The sequence below is a fragment of the Hemicordylus capensis genome, chromosome 5 (genome assembly GCF_027244095.1).
Source record: "Hemicordylus capensis ecotype Gifberg chromosome 5, rHemCap1.1.pri, whole genome shotgun sequence".
Taxonomy (NCBI): Eukaryota; Metazoa; Chordata; class Lepidosauria; order Squamata; family Cordylidae; genus Hemicordylus; species Hemicordylus capensis.
This window is the reverse complement of record NC_069661.1, coordinates 153,952,534-153,976,159: the sequence shown is the minus strand read 5'-3', so window position 1 is coordinate 153,976,159 and position 23,626 is coordinate 153,952,534. Positions and strand designations below refer to the sequence as shown.

Below are 23,626 nucleotides of genomic sequence, written 5' to 3'. Positions count from 1 at the left end.
GGAAGAGCTACAGACATATGGCAGGCAATGGAAGAAGAATCAGTCAAGGCTCTAACCAAAGTATGCCAGCAAATTTGGAGAATGACACAGTGGCCAACTGATTGGAAGAGGTCAGTCTACATACCCATGCCAAGAAAGGAGACTTAACAGATTGAGCAAACCATCGCACAATATCCTTAATTTCACATGCTAGCAAAAGAGAGAGATGTTTATTTGGTCATTGACCAGCAAGTGCTAGCAAAATAATGCTCAAGATCATCCAACACAGATATTAGAGCCCTATGTGGAAAGGGAAATGCTGGAAGTTCAAGCTGGTTTCAGAAAAGGCCGAAGAACAAGAGGCATCATTGCTGATGCACTCTGGATAGCTGAGAAAGCCACTGAATACCAGAAAGAAGTCAATATGTGCTTTATTGACTACAGAAAAGCCTTTGATTGTGTCGGCCATGTCAAGTTGTGGAACATCTTTAGGAAAATGGGCATCCCAGAACATCTAATTGTTCTAATGAGAAACCTATACACAGGACAGGAGCCACAGTCCAGACGGAACATGGTGAAACAGACTGGTTCCAGATCAGCAAAGGAGTAAGACAAGGCTGTATATTTTCTCCTTGTTTATTCAATTTATATGCTGAACATATACTGAGAGAAGCTGGATTGGAAGAAGATGAGCATGGTTTTAAAGCTGGAGAAAGAAACATCAATAACCTGCAGTACGCTGATGACACCACTCTGATACCTGACAATATGGGTGTTCTACAAGCTCTAATGATGGAAGTCAAGCAGCACAATGGAAAAATTGGACTACGACTACACGTAAAAAAGACTGAACTAATGACAATGGGTACAGGCTAGGTGAGTAGTGAAGCTGATCCGCCATTGCAGGAGGTACTGAGCGGTGCGCCACTGCTCAGAGCAGCTTTCCAGTGTGGTGGTAGTGGAGGTAAGCACCTTCTAATTTACGTTTAAAGGTGCCTCTCGCCACCGCCGCCACCACCCCCAGCAGTGCCCACACCAGCCACTACTGGGACAGACTTGAAGCAGCTAGAGAATAAGCAATGTGGGATGCTAAAATTAGAAAAGTCTATGGATTCATCTGCTTGTGCATGAGTAACCCAATCATTGTGCTAAGGAAGCTTGGGAGACTTTAAAACTACTGTATGCTAGAAATAAAAAAAAATACTAGTGTTGATGTGATTGTCAGACTATGTAATATGAAACTCAGAGGACAGAATTTAACTGAGTATGTTAATCAAATCCTAGACATTGTATGGAGATGTGCATAGGAAAATGTAAAACTCCCAGATGAACAAGAAAATGTAAAAGTCCCAGATGAAGCAAACTCCCAGGTGAAAGTTGGATTTATTCTGAATAGTCTGCCTGAGAGATTTCAAGTTATAAGTTTTTCTTTGGAATCAAAAGAAGAGATTGATTTGGAATTTGTGATTTCTAGATTTCTGGATTTTGATATGAGATCAGATGCAGAATGTAGTGTTCTTTCATTCTGATGTTTGTCAAAGACAAACAGGAGTTGTTAATTAATAATTATTAATTTAATTTATATACCTCCTGACTCCAAAGGTTCTAGGTGGTTCACAAAAATAAACACAATAAAGACAATTTTTTTAAAAAAAACACCCTGTTAAAACAGCAATTTAAAACAATTTAATACATTAAAAGCCTAACTAAAATATGTCTTAAGGGTTCTTTTGAAGGCTGGTAGTGATGTTAAACCATGAATATCTATAGGGAGTGAATTCCACAGCCCAGGAGTGACTATAGATAAGGCCCATCAGATGGGCTGCTGGCATACAGAGACGGACCTCTTTCAATTATCTTAATGTGCAGTGGGGATCATTCAGAAGAAGGTGCTCTCCCAGATAACCTGCTCCTAAGCCATTCAGGGCTTTAAAGGTAATTACCAGCACTTAAGAAGCCTGCCTATAGCCCTCAGTGATGGGTGATTATAGGCCAGTTTCAAGTCTTCAGCAAGGTGCATGTTGCAGGATTGAGAATAAAATGTGGAGGAGTCATGACTGCTAATTACCTACAGAACAGACTGCCAACCAAAGCAACAGATATGATGCCTTTTGAATTATCACATGGGAACACAAACCCAACTTAGGACATATCAGAGAGTTTGGATCAAAAGCATATGTTGCTAAAGAGAGAAAAAACTCAACTTCAGATGTGAAGAAGAAATACTTTCTGGATATACACTAGAAGAAAAGGATATAGAATCCTTGATGTGGCCACTGGAACTGTGAGAATACACAATGTAGTATACATTGATGAAAGACAAAGGCCAACCACAAGTGAAGTGCCAGAAACTGGACCAATTGGATCCAGATGGAAAAGGAACCAAGAGAATAAGAAATCCTCATAAGCCTGGAGCTAACCCGTGAACTAGAACCAGAAGTGGAAGCAGAAGTTAGGCCAGAAGTGAGACACTCACAAAACTCCAACAAAATGGTTCCATCCAGGAGACTCTCCTACATGGCCAGAAAGGAAGAGACCCAGGAACCCTGCACATGGGAAGATATTGAAAGACTTCCAACACATGAAGCTAAAAGCTGGAGAAAAGCTGCAGAAGAAGCGATAGAATCTCTACACAAAAATAAAACTTGGACACTTGTGGAACTACCCACTAGAAAAAAGTCAGTAGGATTCAAATGGGTCTTCAAAACCAAATACAATGTGAAATAAGACATCAAACACTACAAAGCCAGACTAATAGTCAAAGGATGCTCTCAAAAGTTTGGTGAAGACTATGATTAGGGAAGACATATACATGGAGCAGCCACCAGGATGTGAAGAACCTGGAAGAGAGAGGCTTGTATGCAAACTCCAGAAAAGCATCTATGGCTTAAAGCAAGCTTCTAGAGTATGGAATGAGAAGCCCAAACAGATACTCAAGGAGGGGTTCACTCACAGAAAGGCTGACCCCTGCCGATACTCAAGATTAAAAACTGACAGATGGACTTACATTTTGACTTATGTTGGTAACTTGATTTTTTTGCTATGAAAAGAAAAGAGACAGTCATGAGACTGTGGAGCACCTGAATAAAGAAATAGAAATGAAAGAACTGGGAAACATTTCCTATTATCTTGACATTCAAATAGAAAGAGAAGAGGATGTAAGTTACTTTCTTAACCAGAAACAGAAGATAAAGGATATCCTAGAATGCCTGAGATTGACAGAAGCCAATGAGGTCAGTTCATCAATGGAGTAAATTTCCTGAAGCAGGATCAGGACAGTGAGCCACTGCTAGACAGCAGTCTATACAGAAGAGCAATTGGGAAACTTCTGTACATAGCAACAAACACAAGGCCAGACATACAGTAGTTGCATCGGTGGGAATTCTGAGCAGAAGAGAAAGTGCACCAACCAAGAATGACTGGACCACAGTCAAAGGCTGGGAAGATACCTGAAGGGTATAGCGCACTTCAAACTCATGATACCAGCAAGCGGCAACACCAGACTAGTGGGATACATGGACACAGACTGAGCAATTCTTTCAGATGAAATGAAAGTGGATTTGATGATTAAGCAGTTGAACAAATTGCCCCATTTCAGGATATCACCCACTTTAGATTTACTTCATGTTGAGAATTTGTCATAGAACCTCCCAGGTTCCATCACCTTCAAAGACTTTTTGTGGACTCTTTACATGCCAGGAAATGGGAATATATTGTTACAATTAAAGCCAGGGGTTCTTTTGTAAGGGAGAGTTACCAGTTAAAATAGATCAGGATGCCTGGTTCATGTTTGTTTAATGGGAGGTAATAACAGAGATCTGGAGATCTCTACCCTCCAAGCTAAGGGCAGCAGCTGACATAAGAGGGTGAGGGTGTGTGTGTGTGTGTGTGTGTGTGTGTGTGAGAGAGAGCGAGCGAGCGAGCGAGCGAGAGCGCAGCTGGTAGTGTCTGGAACAGAGAGCTGACAGCATCTTGAGGTACAAGGGCCTCTCTCCAGGGATCTTATAGGAGTAAACATGCTGTTGCTTTTGTATATTTGTAAATAAGCCAAGTATTTTTTTTCCTTTTAAAAAGAACAGAAACCACACACAACCCACAACTCTCTAGGGGGCTTTCTCCAAATGAAGCTAAATCCAGGTAGTGATGCCCTTGAAACTTCTCACCGCTCAGGGACAGCATACGACAAAAGTTGCCAGCTCTGACTGAAGCTATTCCTGGAGATCCCCCCATTCCCAGTATGTTTTCCAATATTTTTCTAAATAGCAAGCCATTAACATATCCAGGATTGCTTTCAAAGGCTTCCTGGATATCCATGCAGATTCCTGGTGTAGTGTCACTGCGGAAGATATGGCAAGGAGGTTTAGTGGTGTGGTTCACTTGTTCCCTCTGCACTTATCCGATTTTGTACACTTATATTCATACACAGAGAGAGTTTCATTTTGAACTTTTATAAACTTAAACTTTTGTAACCCAGAGATCTCACTTTTCACTGAAAACCTTGTAATCACCTTCATTTCTGTTTTCATTCCCACCCCACTCATTCTTGTATTTATGTTTTGACTTCATATATCCTTTTTGTACCAATTAGTAAGGTTTAATTAAAACATCCTTCTAACCACCTGGAAAAAGGGAGGATAGATACGATATGCTCCAGGAACAATATCTTAATCAGAATGTCCTTGGCAGGTGATCAAGTGTTTGGGTCTTACCCAAACTACTGAAAAGATGGCATGACCCAGGCCACGCAGAGGCCCATTGTGCAGGTGTGGCAGCCTACAAAATGGCCACTGCACCAAGGGGAAAGGCTCCAATGGGCCGAAGAATGGCCAAATGGGCTGGTTTTGGATGAATGGGAGGCTGGTGGGGGGAGGGGAATCTCCATTGACACCCCCCCACACACACACCCTGGAGAACCGCCCCCCCCACACACAGAGGGGGAACGTTTTTTTAAAAATGTAAATTATTTTGTAAAAGCTCGTGAACCCCACCCCTGGACCGGACCGAACTGATAGGGGGGGAGGTTGAAGGGATGCCAGACTGAACTGGCCCAGTCCAGTTCTGGTCTGGTTTGGACTTGAACCGAACTAGACAAGCCGGTTCTGTGCACACTCCTACTACTGTGTTTACCTTCATGGCCAGGGTTTGGTGCCTCAGTCATTTGGTGCCACGTTGGCAGCTCTTGCCTTCCAGGGTAAGAAGAATGGGTTTGTGGATTCCACATCTGATTTTAGGGTGTGCTGTGCTTTGGAAGGCTGGGCTTGGGTTTCTACTGTTTGCCCTGATTCTTGGGTACCCATTTCCCATGCTATTCTAAATAAAATCTTGGCTCATGTTATCTTGATCTGTTATTTGGATTTTGAGGTTTTATTGTTTCAGGCTGCTATTATTGTGGCTTTTTTCGGTGCCCTTCAGGTAAGCGAAATTGTTTCTGGAATGGGACATATCTGCTTGGGCCTTACAGCTTCGTGATGTGCATCTAACTAGCAATAGGTTGGAGGTAGTAAGTCGTCAGGCTAAAACTGACCGGTGTGGTAAAGGAGCTGTTATTAGTATTTTGTGTGGTGTCAATAATCCTTTATGCCCCATGTCGGCAGTTTTAGCTTACCTGCAGGTATGGGGTGATGATCCGGGTCCTTTCTTTCATCATGCAAATGCTTCTGCACTTGCTCATGATCAATTCTGGGCAATGGTATGTGAAGCGCTACGTAAAGTGGGCCTTAATCCAGCAGAATTTGGTACCCATTCTTTTCTCATTGGCTCTACATCTTCTGCAGTGGGACCTGGCATGTCCAGTGGTCAGATTCGTGCCCTCAGGCACTGGCGCTCATCTGCGTGCCATTGGTACATTCATCCTTTGTGTCATTAACAAACAATGCCATTTCAGTTAATTTTTTTCTGTCTCCTGTCCGGGTCCTCATCTTTGGTTACGTGTTTTGGGCCAGCCACTGGGCTTGTCGGACCAGCATTGGCACCCAGTTATGTCTGGCTGGTGTGGCCGAAGTAGATTGGCTTGGATGTCACGGAATGTCTTAGAGCCTCTTCATGCCCACTCTCGATAAGTATATTGCTAAACATGGCGTTCCTCGCCTGTAAGTGATGCATTTGGGTGGCAATGATATTGGACTGCTTTGCAGCAAGGCCTTAATCCTGCAAACAATTGCGGATTTTCAAAATTTGATAGCCCGTTTTCCGGATATCGTGCTGGCATGGTCTTGCATGATTCCCCGGTTATGTTGGTGTGGCCAGGGTGGGGTCCAGTGTTTTAACTGTGTCCAGCAGAAAGTTAATAGTGAGGTTGGTTGGACTCTTGTGGCTTTGGGAGGTTATGTCGTTTCGCATTCTGGCATCCGGGTTCATGATAATACCTTGTATCGCAGTGACGGAGTCCATCTGTCCGATCATGAAAACGATTTGTTTTTGCGGGACCAGCAGCGAGGTATTTGTGATAGTTTGGATGAATGGGGTAAGCGGGGCTAAACTGAGGTTTGCCCTGCTTTTATGGCCAAAGAGTGCGGGTTGGTGTAGCTAGTCTTATTCGGTGTCTGACTGGAGGACCATTTAAGGCAAGTAGGCAAGCCAGAGAACAGCCCTTGCAGTTTTTGCGACCCTTGGGCTGGGAGCCACCCCTACTTGGACGTTTGCTGGTGCCCACCACTCGGAGATTTGTGGCCTGGGTGGGTGGGACTAGCTGACTTCTCCTCAGTGGGGTTAACACCTCATGGTTGTTATGATATCCAGACTGGTGCCAAGCTGAATTAACACCCAGTCTTTCACCCGGTAGCGGGCAGTTCTCTTTATGAGGCTGACCCTTGATTTTCCTCACTGCAGGTTTTTGTATTAACAATTAATAAAGTGGCCCTAGTTCATCCAAATACATGTGTTATGTCATTATTGGTCCTGGAGGTGCAATTATTATATTAATTATTTATTAAGCTGAGGAATTCTTTTGCACCATATAAAATTGTGGGAGTGGGTTGTTACTGTTAGAGTAACAGTAGAGATAACTGAAAATCTCAAGGTTATGTTTAGATTTCCAAAGCAAAGCCCCATTTGTCAGGCAATTGAATGAGGAAACTTCTCCTTTCTATTTGTTTAATACTTAATGTGAGTTGAATTAACACCCAGTCTTTCGCCCAGTAGCAGGCAGTCCTCCTTATGAGGCTGACTCCTGATGGGGCAACCACACTCTGATTTTCCTCACTGCAGGTTTTTATGGACTCTTGCTTACTGAACCTCATTCGCCAATGAAATATTTTAGAATTCAAATAAGGTATTTGGTTTGGTACTACTTCCAGAAGTCAAAGCATGGCTAGTGACTTGATTAATGATGCAGCTGACCAGGCAAAGCATGATACTGCCTTGAGAAAAGTGCTTATAGAGAGCAAGAGTTGAATACATTGCTTTTTAATTAAGGTGAGATGCAAGACAGAGAAACTAGGGTGAAGTCCATAAGGTTCTGTATTGATTTTAAGGGAGATCACATTTGATTAAATAAAGGCTGTTGCAATAACTCACACTGCTATCTCCAGAAAACTTTAGCCTGCAGTATGGATTGGCAATTTTGTTTTGTTCACTTCTTTATTAGCAAACATAAGACAAAAATGAGAGAAGCTATCTTAACTCATGCAGAACATCTGTGCGTTGGTACTTGATTGCTCCCCTCATCCCCCGCCCCAGCCCCCTCACCCCAGAGAACTCTCCACCCTCGCCTGAGCTGCACTCCTGCTCCTCCTCCACCCCATTGCTTCTATTCCCTTCACCCCTCTTAGTCATGGCTGTGGTGTTGCCAGCACTAACTGGCCAAGCTGCAGCCCCCTCACCCCAGAGACCTCCCCACCCTCACCCAAGCCCTACTCCAGCTCCTCCCCTCAGGAGCAGCAGCAGCAGCGGTTGGCTGGGCTCTTCCTTGTTGCCACTGCCATGGCGGCTCATTCCCCTCAGGACACTGACAGGCCCAGTCCACCCACCTGCCTGCCTCCCGCTGCCAAGGGCCTCAGTAGCCCTTAGCAGCAGCGGAGGCAGAGGCTGACTGGGCCCTTCCTCGCTTCCACCACCATGGACCGCTCGTTCCCCTCAGGCTGCTGACAGGCCAAGGCCCACCCCTCGCCCCTTCTTCTTTCTCTTTTCTCCTCCCTTCTTTCTCTCTCTTTCTCTCTCCTCCACTCACTCTTCCCTCTGTCTTTCTTCCACTTCCTTCTCTTTCTCTTCCTTCCTGAGTTAACAGATCTTGTTTCCTCATTTAATTCGCACAGTGGCAGCTTCCTCCTCCCGAAGAGGCTCTTTCCTCCCTCATGACCCCTCTCTTGGCAGACTCCTGCCCACTATCCTTTTATATATATCCTTTTATACTAGCTGAACCAGCACAGAGCATCTGTGTGCTAGGACTTCGCTGCTCTCCTTGACACCTGCCACAGCCCCTGCTTTATTGCTCAGTGTCAGCCACCCACTTGCAACCATACCTTCTCTGCCACTTGCTTGTTTACTTGCCCGCTCACCCCCTCCCTGCCACCCACCCGCCACCTGCTCGCTCACCTGCCCCCACCCCGCCACCCACTGCTGTACTGCTGCCTGGCCATTTCCCCTTCCCTACTCACTCATTTTCTCTCAGCTTCACCAGCCATGTTGCCTGCTGCGGAGCCTCCAAGCCAGGCAAAGCAGCAGGATGAAGGAGGGAGACGGTCTTATTTATTTATTTTATTTGTGACATTTATATCCCACTCTTCCTCCAAGGAGCTCAGAGCAGTGTACATGCTTATTTTTATCCTCACAACAACCCTGTGAGGTAGGTTAGCATGGCCTCGCTTGCTGGCTGTTGCTGTGGAGCCTCGCTGCTGCTAGCTCCCTGCCTTCGCAGCAGCCTCCACTTCTTCTCACTGCTTCTGCCCGAGGAATCAAGCAAAGCACATGATGTGCAAGTGAACAGATCACATGCTCACTTGCTCACTCCCATGTGGCCATGGAGAAGCTGGGAAGCCATTCTTTGGCCAGCCTCCACGGAGGGAGGGAGGCAGGAAGGGGGTCCATTGCAGGCCAGCTGCACTCTCTCCTGTCCCCCCAGCTGCTGCCACCTGCACCTCAGTGCACTCTCCCCCGCCGCTAACCCCCCCCCCGCATCTTGGGCTGTGTGTGCCTGCCGGTCTGCAGCAGGGCCCCTTCAAACGTGAGGCCCGGGGCTGTTGTACCGGTCACCCCACCCTAAGGACTGGCCTGTGCCTCCCTCACTAGTTATGACAACACCCCTCTTCTCTCTCAGGCCTGACCTGGGCATACTCTGCCCTCCAGTCTGCACACTTTCAGGCCAGGCAGCCCGTGGGCATCTAGCAGGAGCTTGCCAACCTCTCCTTGCTGTGACTGCTCCACCACCATATCTTTCTCCCTCCCTCTCCTGAGGTGAGGCTGGTGAGGGGGAAGAGGGGCATCATTGTTGCATTGGGACTGGTTGAACTGTGGGGCTGAGGTTGGGGCAGCACCAGTGGGTGAAAAAGTGCCATTGCTGGGCTCTTTTCCAGGGGGACAAGGGTGGCATAATTGCACATTGCATTCATCTCAAGTGGCAAAAAGCAATGAGCTGCCCCTGTTTAAAGAAAATTAGTATGTTTAGCCTGGTGAAGAGAAGACTTCTCCAAGTGGACATGATGGCTACTTGCTTCTGTTACATGCATTCACTAATGTGTTCTTTTCTTACTAAATTGATTTCCCAAGCTCTTGTGAATGTGTCTAATGAAGTCATTATTCATTGCTTCTGATGTTTTCTTCTTCTTCTAATCTTCTTGTAATTGCATGGCAACATATATTTCCCTCTACTCTTCATATGTCAGGAATTAATTTCTTCTAAAGTTTTTAGTCAGAATAATATTAAGTTTTGGATAGGCTAGTTATTTTAGATAAAGCTAAATAAACAAGTTCATTTTAAAAATAAACAGAAATTGATACTATTGGCAGTAAGGCATGAGCTAGCAGAGTCTGGATAACACAAAGTCACAGGGATGGTTTCAAAGCATATTCAGTGTCATTAACTTCTGTAAGATATTTATTATTTATTATTTTATTTATTTGTTTAACTCAGGGTTTCTTAACCTTGGGCCCCCAGATGTTGTTGGACTACAACTCCCATCATCCCCTGACATGGCCACTGTGGCTGAGGATGATGGGAGTTGTAGTCCAACACCATCTGGGGGCCCAAGGTTAAGAAACACTGGTTTAACTAATTACTTTATATAGTGCCTGACTCCAAAGGCTCCAGGCGGTTCACAAAAACAATTCCAGCTGTGAATTATGCAGAAATATATATTGTATCTGGCATCTCTTGGCCTGGAAAAGGGATGACAGTTATCCATGCTTTGAGCTGCCACTGGCACACCAACAGATGACACCAAGGGATGCCACCAGGTTGGTGAAAGGTGCTCCACGCCACTGATACTACTTGGGCATCCATAGTCAACTTCAATTTTAAAACATCCCCAAGCTGTGGTAATGCTTTGGTAATGTCCAGGTTAGATCACTGCAATACGTTATATGTGGGGCTACCTTTGAAGAGCAAATAAACTTCAGCTTATTGAGAATAAGGCAATCAGACCTGACATGCTGTATGTAACTTCTTGGTGCATAAAGATATGTACTGGCTTTTATTGTGTTTTGAGATGCAATTCAAAGTGCTGGTTTTGACCCATAAATCCCTAATGGCCCCCAACAAGGATATCTGAATAACCACCTTCTCCTGTATAAACCTGCCCATTCATCCATTCAAACTTGCCCACTGACCACAACAGGTTGACCAGCCCTCTCTGCATCTGGATCCTGGAGCTCCTGATGGGGACAGATTTGACAGGCATACCCAGGCATGTGTTCCAGGGCCGTGGCTGCTATTTTAGATTCGTCCCAGTCTCCACCAAAGCCCTGGAATTGCTGTACCAAACTCAGGGCTCCTTGCAGAGATTTCTGGTGACAAGGTTTTCAGGACCTTCAGAGAACCATCAGAGCACTCCCGGCTCTCTCAGTGTCCTGTGCCCAGCCAGGAGAGCCCCTGCCTGGGTCTGGAGAATGTTATGGTCCCTGGTTTCTATGAGCAGCCCCTTGCCTCCCCTGGTGGCTGGGGGAGGGGGGAAAGGGGTGGAGTAGGCCCAGAATTGGGTGGCCCAGCACTCCAGGTCCTGGGAACTTTGAGTGGCCCCCTGTGCCTAGTGCTATGCTATCATGGCCAGGAAAGGGGTGGAGACAGACTGGTCTTCCCTTTGGGAACTGGGATGACCCTGTGCTTAGCAGTGGTAGATGTGCTCTGCCCTATCCACCCAGTTGAGACCAGGCCTCTGCTGCTGTGATGGGGAGAGCCCTCATGGGCTAGCCTCGGTGTGTCAGGTGGAGCAGGTACCTCTCTTCCCTCACACAGCAACTTTATGTGGCAGTGGCTTCCCAGGGGGCCTCTCCTCATCTGGGGAGAGCCTCCTGATGGCTGGGGCTGATCTGACCCATCAGTGCCAAGGGTGCTCCTCCTTCCGGTGTGGGAAGGTGCTGATATGGTGCTGCACCCTTGCACTGCCCTGCAGCCATGGATGTGGCCTTCCCCAGTTCCCAAGGTTTTGTCCCTCTTCCCCTACCTGGGGTGGGAGGTTCCTTTGTTGTCTGATGTGCTGTGCACCGCCCCCTGCATCCTCCAGGCACCAGGAAATGGGGTGGTGCTGTTGAGTGCCCCCTCTTTGGGTCTCCACTGAGCAAGGCAGCTACTTGGTTGGTTCTGCCAGTAGCATATGCTTGTCTCAAAGATTAAGCCATCCATGTCTAAATGCACATGGGTGTTACAGTGAAACTGTGAATGGCTCATTAAATCAGTTGTGATTCCTTTGGTCACTTTAACCATTACTTGGATAACTGTAGCAATTATAGAGCTAAAAAATGCCAATGAATGCTGACCTCCGGGGATGCGTGCATTTAGCAGACCAAAACCAATCTGCGCTCACTTGGCCACTTCAGTGACTCAGATAACTTTGGGCCAATCATACAACCCCGTGGTGGCAATGATGCATTTAAATATCTCCTACCAACTTTCTGTGCCTATCATAGTGACCATGTGTATTGAGTTTGATTCTGGAGAGGGAGCCTGACAAATGGATACCATATCCAAGGAAGATAGCAGGTGTGCCAATTATCCACTCCTGACCTGGGGAGGTAGTAATGAAAAATAACAATACAGGACTCTTTTGAGGACCTGTAATTGGAATGAATCCACTTTCAATTCTTTAATGAGGATCCATTGGAGGGCAAGTTTGGTGCCAGCAGCCATGGTAATTCTAGCTCCAATAGTGTATATTAAAGTTGCTGCAGTTAAAAAGCTCATAGTTGGATCTTGGGATTGAGCTGGCAGTCTGCTGTGGGGTGAGTTACTGCCTGTTCCAGCACCTACCTCTCAGTGCTCCCTTGATTATCTTAACTGAGTGTCTTGTGAATCTTAAGTGTTTACTTTGAAAAAATTAGAGTGTTCAAAGCAGGCCGGAATACTCCAGTTAGGAATAATGCAATAGGACTATGGTTCTATCTGTTTGTTTTTATGATGAATATGAATATTTATTAATATGATGAGGTTTTGAAACGGGGCCATGATTAAGAGGACTGGATGGGGGCATTCGTATTGTACCACTAGAGGTGAAATTCTTGGACTGGTGCAAGATGAACCAGAGTGAAAGCATATGCCAAGAATGTTGGAGGTTTGATGAGGATCAAATACCGTTGTAACTCTGACCATAAATGATGCTGACTAGTGACCTGGTGGTGTTGTTCCCATGGGCAAGCTTCTGGAAAATCAAAGTCTTTGGGTTCTGGGGGGAGTAGCAGGGAAATGCTTGACTAACAAGCAGAAGGTTGTCGGTTTGAATCCCCACTGGTACTATATTGGGTAGCAGTGATATAGGAAAATGCTGAAAGGCATCATCTCATACGGCACGGGAGGAGGCAATGGTAACCCCCTCCTGAATTCAACCAAAAGAAAACCACAGGGCTCTGTGGGTGCCAGGAGTTGAAATCGACTTGATGGCACACTTAACTTTATAGTTGCAAAGCTGAAACTTAAAGGAATTGACAGAAGGGCACCACCAGGAGTGGTGCCTGCAGCTCAATTTAACTCAACATGGGAAACCTCACCCAGCCTGGGCACAGAAAGATTGACAGATTAATGGCTCTTTCTTGATTATGTGGGTGGTGGTGCATGGCCACTTGGTGGAGCGATTTGTCTGGTTAAATCTGATAATGAATGAGATTCTGGCATGCTAGCTAGTTATGCGACCCTGTGTGGTTGGTGTCCAACTTCTTAGGGTGGCATGCACATTTGGTGCCTTCACATCATAGGGACTGTTTGGTGTGGAGGACCTGTCTTGGAAGACCCCTCTCCATGTCAGCTGGTGGCCCCCAGCCCCACACCAGTGCCAGAACTGGGGAGAACCCTGGAAGGTAGGGTGGTTGGAACTATGGCTCCCTGGGTGTTCTCTCTGGAAGGGGTGCTGGCAGCCAGTGAGGGCTGTAAGAGATTTCTGACTCTCCAAAATCCCTGCAACCAGGAATAATTGAAGACTCCAAAAATCCTCACACTAATAGACTGTGGGTCCTTTCTGAAGGTTCTGGCTGCCAAGAATCCCAAGACTCAAGAAGACACGAGGAGAAGTGAAGGGATTATATTTAATCAAAACAGATTTATTTTCTTACCAATGTTCAGATGAAGCACAGCATACAGCATGCAGCAAAATTACTTCTCTCACACAAAGCAGTCACAAAACTAACAGCCTTGAGACACTGACAGGACAGCCAGACCCTTGCGGTCACAATATACTATACCCCAAGGGAACCTTGACTTGTTCCTCTTTTTGCTAGATGCTAGGTGCTGTCAAATTGATTGATTGGATCAACTTCCTCCTTTCCTCCTCTTGTGTGCCGTGCCTGAGCCACCCTCCCTGAGGGAGAGAGCTCAGTACCCTCTATCCCCAGATTAGGGTCTTTAAGTATCCTCGAACCTTTTCCACCCACGCATCTATAGTGATTGGACAGAGAAGGAGTCCTGACCATCCATGACCTTCGGCTAACTTGTCCCATTTGACATTTAATATCATTGGCTAGGGGAGATGTGAAAGAGGAACAAGGCGTGGGCCGAGCGACCCCTCTACAAATGGAACACCGAGCCTTGGCGTACTTTCGATCTGAGGTACTGAGAAATGAGGAAGTGTGCCCAGGCCAACCTGCTCTAATTTTAGACAAAAGCACCCGATGGGGGCTGCTCTTGAAAGCATGGAAAATTTGCTGGAACAGGGGAACTTGGCATTTACTTGTGGGTGCTAAGATCCAGGCCTAAACAGTGTCGAGCAAACAGACCCATGTCAAGCACCTATCTGATACAATATGGCTAACCTATCTATGCACTTATTCAATATAAAATTGACCTGATTAGGTCTTACAGGGCACTGGCTGCTGGGGGCCCTCCCCACCAGAGGGATGAGAACTGGTTCCCCTCCACCCAGGTGCCAGGTACCTGTTGCTCTCTAGGGCTGTAGTTTAAAGATTCAGGTGGATCCTCCTGAGGGGATGGGGAGGAGGTCCTGGCCCTGCCCCCCTCTGGGCCTGAGTGCCTGGTCCACCAAACAAACCCCCATGCCTTTTTCACCCTGTGTGAGAGAGGTGTGGTTCTGGGACCTGTGCTCCCACCAGAATGGCTTGAGCTGAGTGGTGACTGGCCCCACCCATCCCCCCCAGGGGACAAAAGGGAAGATGCAAATGAAAAGCCGGCTGTTACAACTCTTAATAGTGAATCACTTGGCTCATTCTTCAATGAAGAACGCAGCTAGCTGAGAGAATTATTGTGAATTGCAGGACTCATTGATCATTGACACTTTGGACTCCCTTGCAGGCCTTGGGTTCCTCCTGGGGCTACACCTGTCTGAGCGTCACTTAATGGTCAATCACCCTATAGCTGCTGCCTGGGGGCCTGCTGAGGTGCTGGAGCAGGTGCCTCAGTCCCCCTAAATCCACACCAGATGCCTTTGGGACTCCCAATCTAGGCAGTTTGTGCCTCACTTGTGCTGGCCCCTTGCTCTGTGGCTGTTTCCCTCTTGTGGAGAAGGGTGTCCTGGGTGGGGTGGGGAAAACTGGTGTCTGGGTGCCGGTGTCTGGGATGGAAGAGTTCCCATGCAGCTATCTGTGGGTCTCTCATAAGTCTGTCTCCCCACCCCCAGCTGGTGCATTTGTGTTAGCGCGAGTCTGACTGTCTTGCCCACAGTCCCTCTGGGCCAGCCCCCCTGGGTGTGTGTGAGCTCAGCATGGTGGGTGAAGAGATGGCATCCCTGCTGGTTGCTGTGTCCACATCCAATCTGACCGTGACCTCAGAGAAGATGTGGCAACCCACTGAATTCAAGTATATTAGTCAGTGGAGGAAAATAAAATAACCAAGATTTTCTCGGTAATGGTGAGTGAAATCCATGTCCTGCGGTGGGGCATGGGAAATGTGGCATACATAAGACCCTCTCCACAGTGCTGCTCCTGTCTGCTGCCTGGCTGGAAGACCTGTCCTTCCTGTTCTTTTCTGCCCTGCCTTCCAAGTCTACACTGGAGGCCAGGTCTAACCGCCGCCCCCCCCCACCTATGAGTAGACCTGGTCTCTGCCTGGCTGTATACCTGGCATCCCTGCTCAACTCCACACTGGAGGCCATGTCTACCTACAGTCAGCTGGTCATGGGTAGACCTGGCCTCCACCTCGTTGGTAGGCCTGGCCTTCTTGCTCTTTTCTGGCTACATGGGAGAATGTGATTCCTTTTCCTCTCCCTCACCTACCTCTTTTCTGCACTCCCCCTTCCCCTTGGAAAAGGAAACCAGCAGGAGGTTGACCTGGCATCCAAACTCTCTTCCCCATCCCCTGACAGCTAGGCACGTTTTCTGGGTAGAAGCTCCATGATTCTCCCACTTTGCCAGCCATCCTGCACAACAGCTTCGGGCCTTTTTCCTGGGCTTCATGTTTGGGAAACCAAGGGAAGGTAGACCGGGCCTCCACGGCTTCTAAATTCCAGTGAAGCACCTTTCCTGGGTAGGAGCCCCATGCTCCCCCCACCCCAGGATGCCATGAACCCCAAGTCTGACCCCTTGCTACCTTGGTCAGAAAGTGGAGGAGGCAGTCAGTCCCAAACCTGACTCCTGCATGCCAGGACTCAGAGGAGGAATTCTAGGGTCCTCTACCTCCAGCACCAGTGTGTTGCCCACACCTGCGGACTCTCTCAACACTCCGCTTGTCCTCAGAGGATGAAGCAGAGGCACGTTTTATTCTCTTGCATTTTTGGCAAGGAATATCCCAATCTCTTTGTCTTTTGTTACCAGACTATTTTTCTGCTATTGGCTGTGCATTTTAAAGACTGATTATTCCACTTACTCACTGATTTACTCACTGGGTAGCAAAACTCTAAGAATAGTTTCACATGAAAGAGAAACCTAAAATTTGGTGTTCATACAGTGCAAGACACATTGGGCAGCATCCACATTAAATTAGTCATGACTAAACACCGTTGGAATAAATGAGACAAATTTGTTATGATTAACTTAAGTCCCATTAATTTCAATGGGCCTTAGTAACAAATTATTTAATTTGGATGCTGTCCAGAGCTTACAAAACATATCTGAAACTATGGGATTTTCCTTGAAATGGAAAACATTAAGTAGTAAAGTATTTCCACACTAACTTGGTAGCAAAAGCCTTATAATAGTCAGGCTACTTGGAATTAACTAGCCAACTTAAGCAGTCTCAGATGGAGAAGGAGGATTAGAAATATCAGACAAGAAAAGTATCTATTATCTATTTCTGAAAGAGGTGGGTATGTTATTATCCTTATGGATGCATAACTGGTGCACCTATGAGTGACAGGGACATATTGGCAGTCTAGGAATAACCCACAGGTACATTGGTTTCACAAAAATCTGAAGGAAAAAACCTAAGGCAGGACAACCCTGCCAAAAAGAACCCTGCCCAAATGTAACTCCATGGAGTAAAATGTTCAAAATCAAAGAGCAGTTATCAGAACACTAAGTGGATGGAGCCCATACAACTCAGTGGCCAGGGATGGTGGGTGTATGGAGGATTTGGATAATAAAAACAGGTAATTTCTCAGCTTGAAGAATATTCCTTCAAGACAGTCACAGCCACTTCTGCTTCTGAAGGGGAAAGGTGCCTAAAATGTTCACCATGCTCAGGCACAGGAACAGGTAATATATGCACAACAAGAATGTTTTTAGACATTTTGTTGAGGGTCTATAATTGTTCCCTAACAAACTTCAAACAATTTTTAGGTGAAAAAGGTCCAGGTGTTTACTTCTCAATAGAGATTAGCATAGAATAGGTTATTAGAGAGCCAGCGTGGTGTAGTGGTTAGAGTGCTGGACTAGGAGCGGGGAGACCCGAGTTCAAATCCCCATTCAGCCATGAAACTAGCTGGGTGACTCTGGGCCAGTCAATTCTCTCTCAGCCTAACCTACTTCACAGGGTTGTTGTGAAAGAGAAACTTAAGTATGTAGTACACTGCTCTGGGCTCCTTGGAGGAAGAGCGGGATAGAAATGTAGTAATAAAATAATAATAATAATAGTTGTACAATGTAAAATATTGCAGACAGTAAACACTAGGTGTCACTCCAAAGTAGGACAAGGTGTGTGTGTGTGTGTGTATTTGTTACATTTTTATGTTCAGTCTAGTAGGCCTGGGCAGTCCACAACCAATAATACAACAAAATCAATAACAATTTTTAAAATCAATGATTTAAAATTATTTTCTCCAAAAACATTCTTTATATACATTGCCATTACAAATGGATATATTGAGTCTTCCTACCCCTCTTTTATTCCATGCTTCAATGTAAAATTGCCATTGACCTATTCCTCTTCAATAATTATAGAGTATCCTATATAATAAAGAGCCAGGGTGTGCGCCCATGTCTCTGCGCCTGTGTCTTTCTCGGCCATTCTGGGAATGCGCGGAGCGCATGCCCAGAATGTCCGAGAAAGATACGGCTACAGAGACACGGCGGCCATGTTGTCTCCCGGGACGAAAGAAGGAGAAGCGGGGACCGGGGAGGGCAGATGCGGCAGCGGCGGGACCAGTCCAGCCGCTAAAAAGGAGGATGAGCAGCGGGGACCGGGCAGAGGCGGCAGTGGCAGGACCGGCCCTGCCGCAAAAACAAAGGAGAACAAGCGGAAACCAGGGAGGGCAGATGCGGCAGCAGCAGGACCAGCCCTGCTACAAAAACGAATGAGGAGAAGCGGAGACCGGGGGAGGACAGAGGCAACAGTGGCATTGAGGAGGAGATTTCTCCGATGAGGAGAGACAACGGGGGTGGGACCGGCCCGGCCGAGGGGAAAAAAAAACACGGCGGCAAGACCGGCCCGGACCCGCAAAGGAAAGAAAAGGCGGCAGCAGATCATATCCCTACTAACGCCCGTTACTTTAACGGGCTTAAAAACACTAGTTGATTAATAAATTACTTAAACTGAGAAGAGAGACTGTAACTGTTTGGTGAGGACATGGTGTGCCATTTTACCATATTCAGCATGTTATGGTTGCACAGTTCAACCATTTTTCTCATTAGAGATGTGCAGAACTGGTTTAAATCAAACCATGTTAAATTCAAACTGGCCCAGTTTGAACTCGAACCGAAATGGCCTCAAAAAAGGGCGGCTGGTCCGAGTTTGAACCAAACCAGGCCCAGTCCATTACAGACCAGTTCAACCTGATTTGATGGTTCGAACGGTGATGCTTGTAAAGGGAATCTGGTTAGGATTCCCCTTTACAAGCAAAGAGGAATCCTGCCTTTAAAAGGTTTCAAAGGGTGGCTGGGGGCGGTGGTGGTGAGAGGACACCTTACTAGTGTCAGTAGCTGCTCCAAACCCTGGCACCACCACCTCCAGCAGTGCAGCCAGCTGTGGCAGTGGCAGATGTATGATTAGAACTGTGCTTCCGCTGCTCAGGCCAAACTGCTGGGGGGAGCGCCAGAGTTTAAAGGAGCCATCATCGCCACCGCTAGTAAGGTGCCCTCTCATGCCCCTCCCCCGCTGCACTTATAAACCTTTTAAAGAAATCTTCACCGGATTCCCCTTTACATGCATAGCCCCTTGAACTGGTTTGAACCGGTTCGATTGAATGGACTGGACTGGCTAGTTCGGCTAGTTCGACCAAACTGTTTCGCAGAGCGGCAATTCAGTTCGAATTTGGTTAGAATTTGAACCAAACCACCAAAAACAGTTCTATGCACACCCCTATTTCTCATGCTTATCATCCAGTCTTCATAATAACAAGAGTAAGAGACAGACTGATTGATTTCCTAAGTACAGAAAAAGGAATTCTGTACACACAAATTGTGACCTCCCTACCACTGGGCTCCAAAGCTTCTATATTTTATTAAACTGTTCATTGTCTGCAGGCACTTTTGATCACATTTGTGGAAACAATGACACAATCAGTCTCTCCACTCCTCAACCAGTGAATCATGGTGTCAAAGCGAAGATCACCATCTACCTGTTTGTTAGTAGCAAGCAATGCGGAAGCACCATGTGCACTCCTGGGGTGTGCGGGACTAGATGAGGACTTTCCTCTTTCCATCCCATAATTCATACGGTGCACAATCCAAAGGGTAATTGACATCTTTTCATACTCTTTGTTCAATCAGGTTGCAACCTTTTGATTCAAAACAGAAGAACTATTTATGAGATCCTGCTGGGAACTGGTATGACTGTTTTCAGTTCAGCACTATAGAGCCATTTGACTTTTAATATTCTCCTGGGTGAGCTGCCTGGTTTGCAGAATAGGCTATGAAAGCACATGCTATTTGTCAAACCTGGTATATTATTTTAAAGGTGATATCCTGTTGTGAACTACAAAAAATATTGTCCTTTTTAAATGTCAAAAAGAAGAACACTCATGGTTCAAATGGGAGTAAAGACTGAGAAAGCCTTGTTCAGTTTTTTAGTAGAAATATGATCAAGCTTGCAGTTGCAGGCTATAGTGATATCCTGATTTGAGGATTGTCCCAAAAGAATGTAACTTTATATTGCAGCCTGTTAGAACTAGCCCCATTCCAAAAGTGCCGGTACCTGGGGTCTCCAAAGAGATGCCTGTCCAACACCAGGCCAGGCTGGAGACTTAGGACCAGAACAGGAGTGATGAAGGCAGCTCAGGATTGTCCAGGCAGGTGGCATCCCACTGTGCACTCCTGAATAGTATGCTGCAGGAAGAGATGGTGCCACATGATGATGCAGCCAGATCCACACTGGGAGCAGAGGCCAACTCAACAGACAGCTGGCAAACAAGGGCCGACCGAGATACAGGGAAACAGGAGAGCAGGAACTGACGCAAACAGACTAGAGAAGGTGATGGAGAGAGAGAGGCAATGATGTACAATTAGGCACTGAGAGTCATAGGCGCACAATAAAAGTGGGCTGGGAGGAAAGGATGGGGTTTGGAGAGGCGGGGGAGGTGCTCCCTTGGATTAAAAGATGATGGTAGCTGAGGATGAGCAGATTGTTGCTTGAGGAGAAAACCTGGGTGCTCTAGTGAGAGGCCAGGGGAATGCAGGAGGCATCCACATGAGAGATGTGCCACTGAGAAGCCATGGTGAGGAGGTGTGGATGAGGTAACTCTTTCTCCAGCCACTCTGAGGTCCATGCCCTGAGTTAGGAGCAAAGGGGCTTCCATCTCCCAGGTTGCCAACTCCATCTCGAGTGGACCTACACAGCCATTAAAGAATTCTGTCAGTACTAATTCCATCAATTCAACTAGTTTCTTAATATGAAGCATTGTCTAACATGGAAGTGTTGTAGAATAATTTTTGTCTTCCAGTACTTGGACAAAAAGAAAAATCTAAAATATGTCATGAACTTAGTTACACTTTGTGGTCTCTAATTGTGAACAAGGACAAGAGTTTCTTTGTGTATGAAGGCATATAAATATGTGTTGATAGAAGCAAAACTGCCCCACTTTTCAGAAATTAGAGAACACAGCTTATGCAAGAATGTTTGCAGACCTCAGCCATTTAAGCAACCATTAACCATGTTTCTGACTGAAAAGCAATTCCAAACTTTTAAGTACAGGATTCACAGTGGAGTTCTCATATTAGATGTCTTTAATAAATGGATATATTACTTGGGATAGGACTATGCTGACAGCACTTTGCAAAACAGTGTTTATCAGAAGGGTGAGAAGGCTAGGAAGCAGGGCATAGTGGGGCCTGCAGAGCACATTATAAGGTGCTGCCAGTTAGGTGGAGGCTTAGGGACACAAAAAATAGCAGACTGGGCACTGATTAGAAGGCCCACAAGGCCACAAAAGCCCCAAGGGGCTAAGGAGGCTCTTTTAATGGGGTAATGTGGGAGGCCAGCTTCCACACAAAAAGCGACAAGAGAAGGATGCAGAGAGTAGGAGTCAGGACTCCTACAGGACACCTATTGGACAGACTAGCACTCTATAAAGAGCTACGGAAGTAATAAGATCCAAGTATTAATCTAAGAGATTGAAGCAGCATGCCTATGCCTCCTTATAATGCACTTGCATGGACTTTTTGATGTGTGAACCTTGATGACGATATTCCATTTATTTATCTTACTCACCAAGAAAAGAGAACATTATATTGTCAACCTGAAGTAAAATTAGTGAACTCTCACTTCCTTCATAGTTTATGTTTGAAAAGTGGTATTATTCTCATAGCAAAAACTTCCTGTTTCATTTTAAGATTTGAATAGGCAGTTTTGAGCTACACTTTCATTAATAATGGGGAAAGCATTGACAATGCAAATCCTCCAATCGCAAAATATGTAGGAAAATAAGTTGTATAGAACTAGTAGGGCAAAGACATTTTGCATAGATTACACTTATAGGAAAGTTTTCCAGGTGGCTGCCATGGAGAAGTCAGCTGCTGTGGTGCACTTCGGCACCAACAATGTTGGGAAATGCAGCTGGGAGGTCCTGGAAGCCAAATTTAGGCTGCTAGGTAGCATACTGAAGTCCAGGACCCCCAGGGTAGCATTCTCTGAAGTGCTATCTGTTCCATGCACAGGGCCAGTGAGACAGGCAGAGCTGAGGGGACTCAATGTGTGGATGAGATGGTGGTGTTGGGAAGAGGGGTTTAGATTTGCTAGGCATTAGGATACATTTTGGGGCAAGCAAAGCCTGTACAAAAGGAACGGGCTGCACTTGAACTTAATCCTGAGTGGTGACCAGGACCTGGTGTGAGATGTCAGAGTTGTAGAACCACTAGGGAATAGTGACCATAGTTTGACCCAATTCAGCTTATATGCGAGTGGAGCATTGCCAAAGAAGTCCAATGCGTTGGACTTCAGAAGAGGAAAATTCTCAAAAATGAAGGTACTGGTAAAAAAAAAAAAAAAAGCTGAAAGGGAAAGTCAAGAGGGTCAAATTACTCCAGAAAGCATGGACTCATTTAAAAACACAATAATAGAAGTTCAGTTGGAATGCATACTAAGAAGGAAAAAAGGTACCATCAAGTTCAGAAGGATGCCAGCGTGGCTAGCAAGTCACACTTTTATAGCTTCAGGAAGGCTATAAAAGGAAAGAAGACTTCATTTAGAAAACGGAAGTCCTGCCCAAATGAAGAGAACAGGAAGGAACATACACTCTGGCAAAAGAAACACAAGGAGGAATGCAGAAAGAGAGTTTGAGGAGCATATCACTAGAAGTGTCAAGGGGAATAACAAAATCTTCTTTAAAAATATCTGAAGCAGAAAACATGTCAGGGAGGCGGTTGGACCCTTATATTATGAGAGTATGAAAGGGATTATTATTTATTAAGGAGGATAAGGAGATTACAGAGAAGCTGAATGAGTTCTTTGCATCTGTCTTCACGGCAGAGGATACTCACCAAATACCCACTCCAGAACTGAATTTCTCAAGCTTGGAAGCTGAAGAACTGGGCCAGTTTGAGGTGACGAGAGAGGATGTCTATACTGTTCGAGGATGTCTAAACCATTCTAAACTGAGAGGATGTTCTAAATTTAAGAGTCATGGGACACAGGGACAAATTCAATTGTGGACTGGTAACTGGTTGAAGGACAGGAAACAGAGGGTAGGAATAATGAACAGTTTTTACAACTGAGGGAAATAAGAATTGGGGTTCCCCAGGGATCTGTACTGGGACCAGTGCTCTTTAACTTGTTCATAAATGATCTAGAAGTTAGGGTAAGCACTTGAAGTGGCCAGATTTGCAGACTACACTAAACTATTTAGGGTATTGAAATCCAAAACAGAATGTGAGGAGCTCCAAAAGGACTGCAAATGCAGTTCAATTGAAGCATTAAAATATATCTAAACTTCTAAGAGACCCAAGAGAAAAGCATTTAAACATTATGCTATAATCACTTTTTTCACCAGATAAGTGCAAGCAGGGAAGTTTAGTAACTTCAGTAAACTTACTGTATGATGTTTGGACTGTTTCCTTTACTGAATCCACTCATTGTCTAGCAAAATTGAATTAGATAATTGCATATAATTAAGTGAAGTAAAATTGTGGATAGGAGGACTGGCGGGTGGGGGAACACAATCTCTCTGCTGTGTAAGCTCCTCATTTTAGATATTTATGCTTACTGCCTAATGGCAACTTCTGCTGGGAGCTTTTCAGATGGCACCCTAAAATTGCT

At 45.8% G+C, this 23,626-nt stretch overlaps 1 long non-coding RNA gene and 1 pseudogene across 3 annotated transcripts in view; one reads left to right on the top strand and one right to left on the bottom strand.

Annotated features, from left to right (window-relative positions):
- The window catches only part of LOC128325860 (uncharacterized), an 84,504-nt gene that overhangs the window by 49,068 nt on the left and 11,810 nt on the right, over nucleotides 1-23,626 (bottom strand). The window lies entirely within an intron of this gene.
- On the top strand, nucleotides 14,747-14,900 carry LOC128328622 (uncharacterized; annotated as a pseudogene).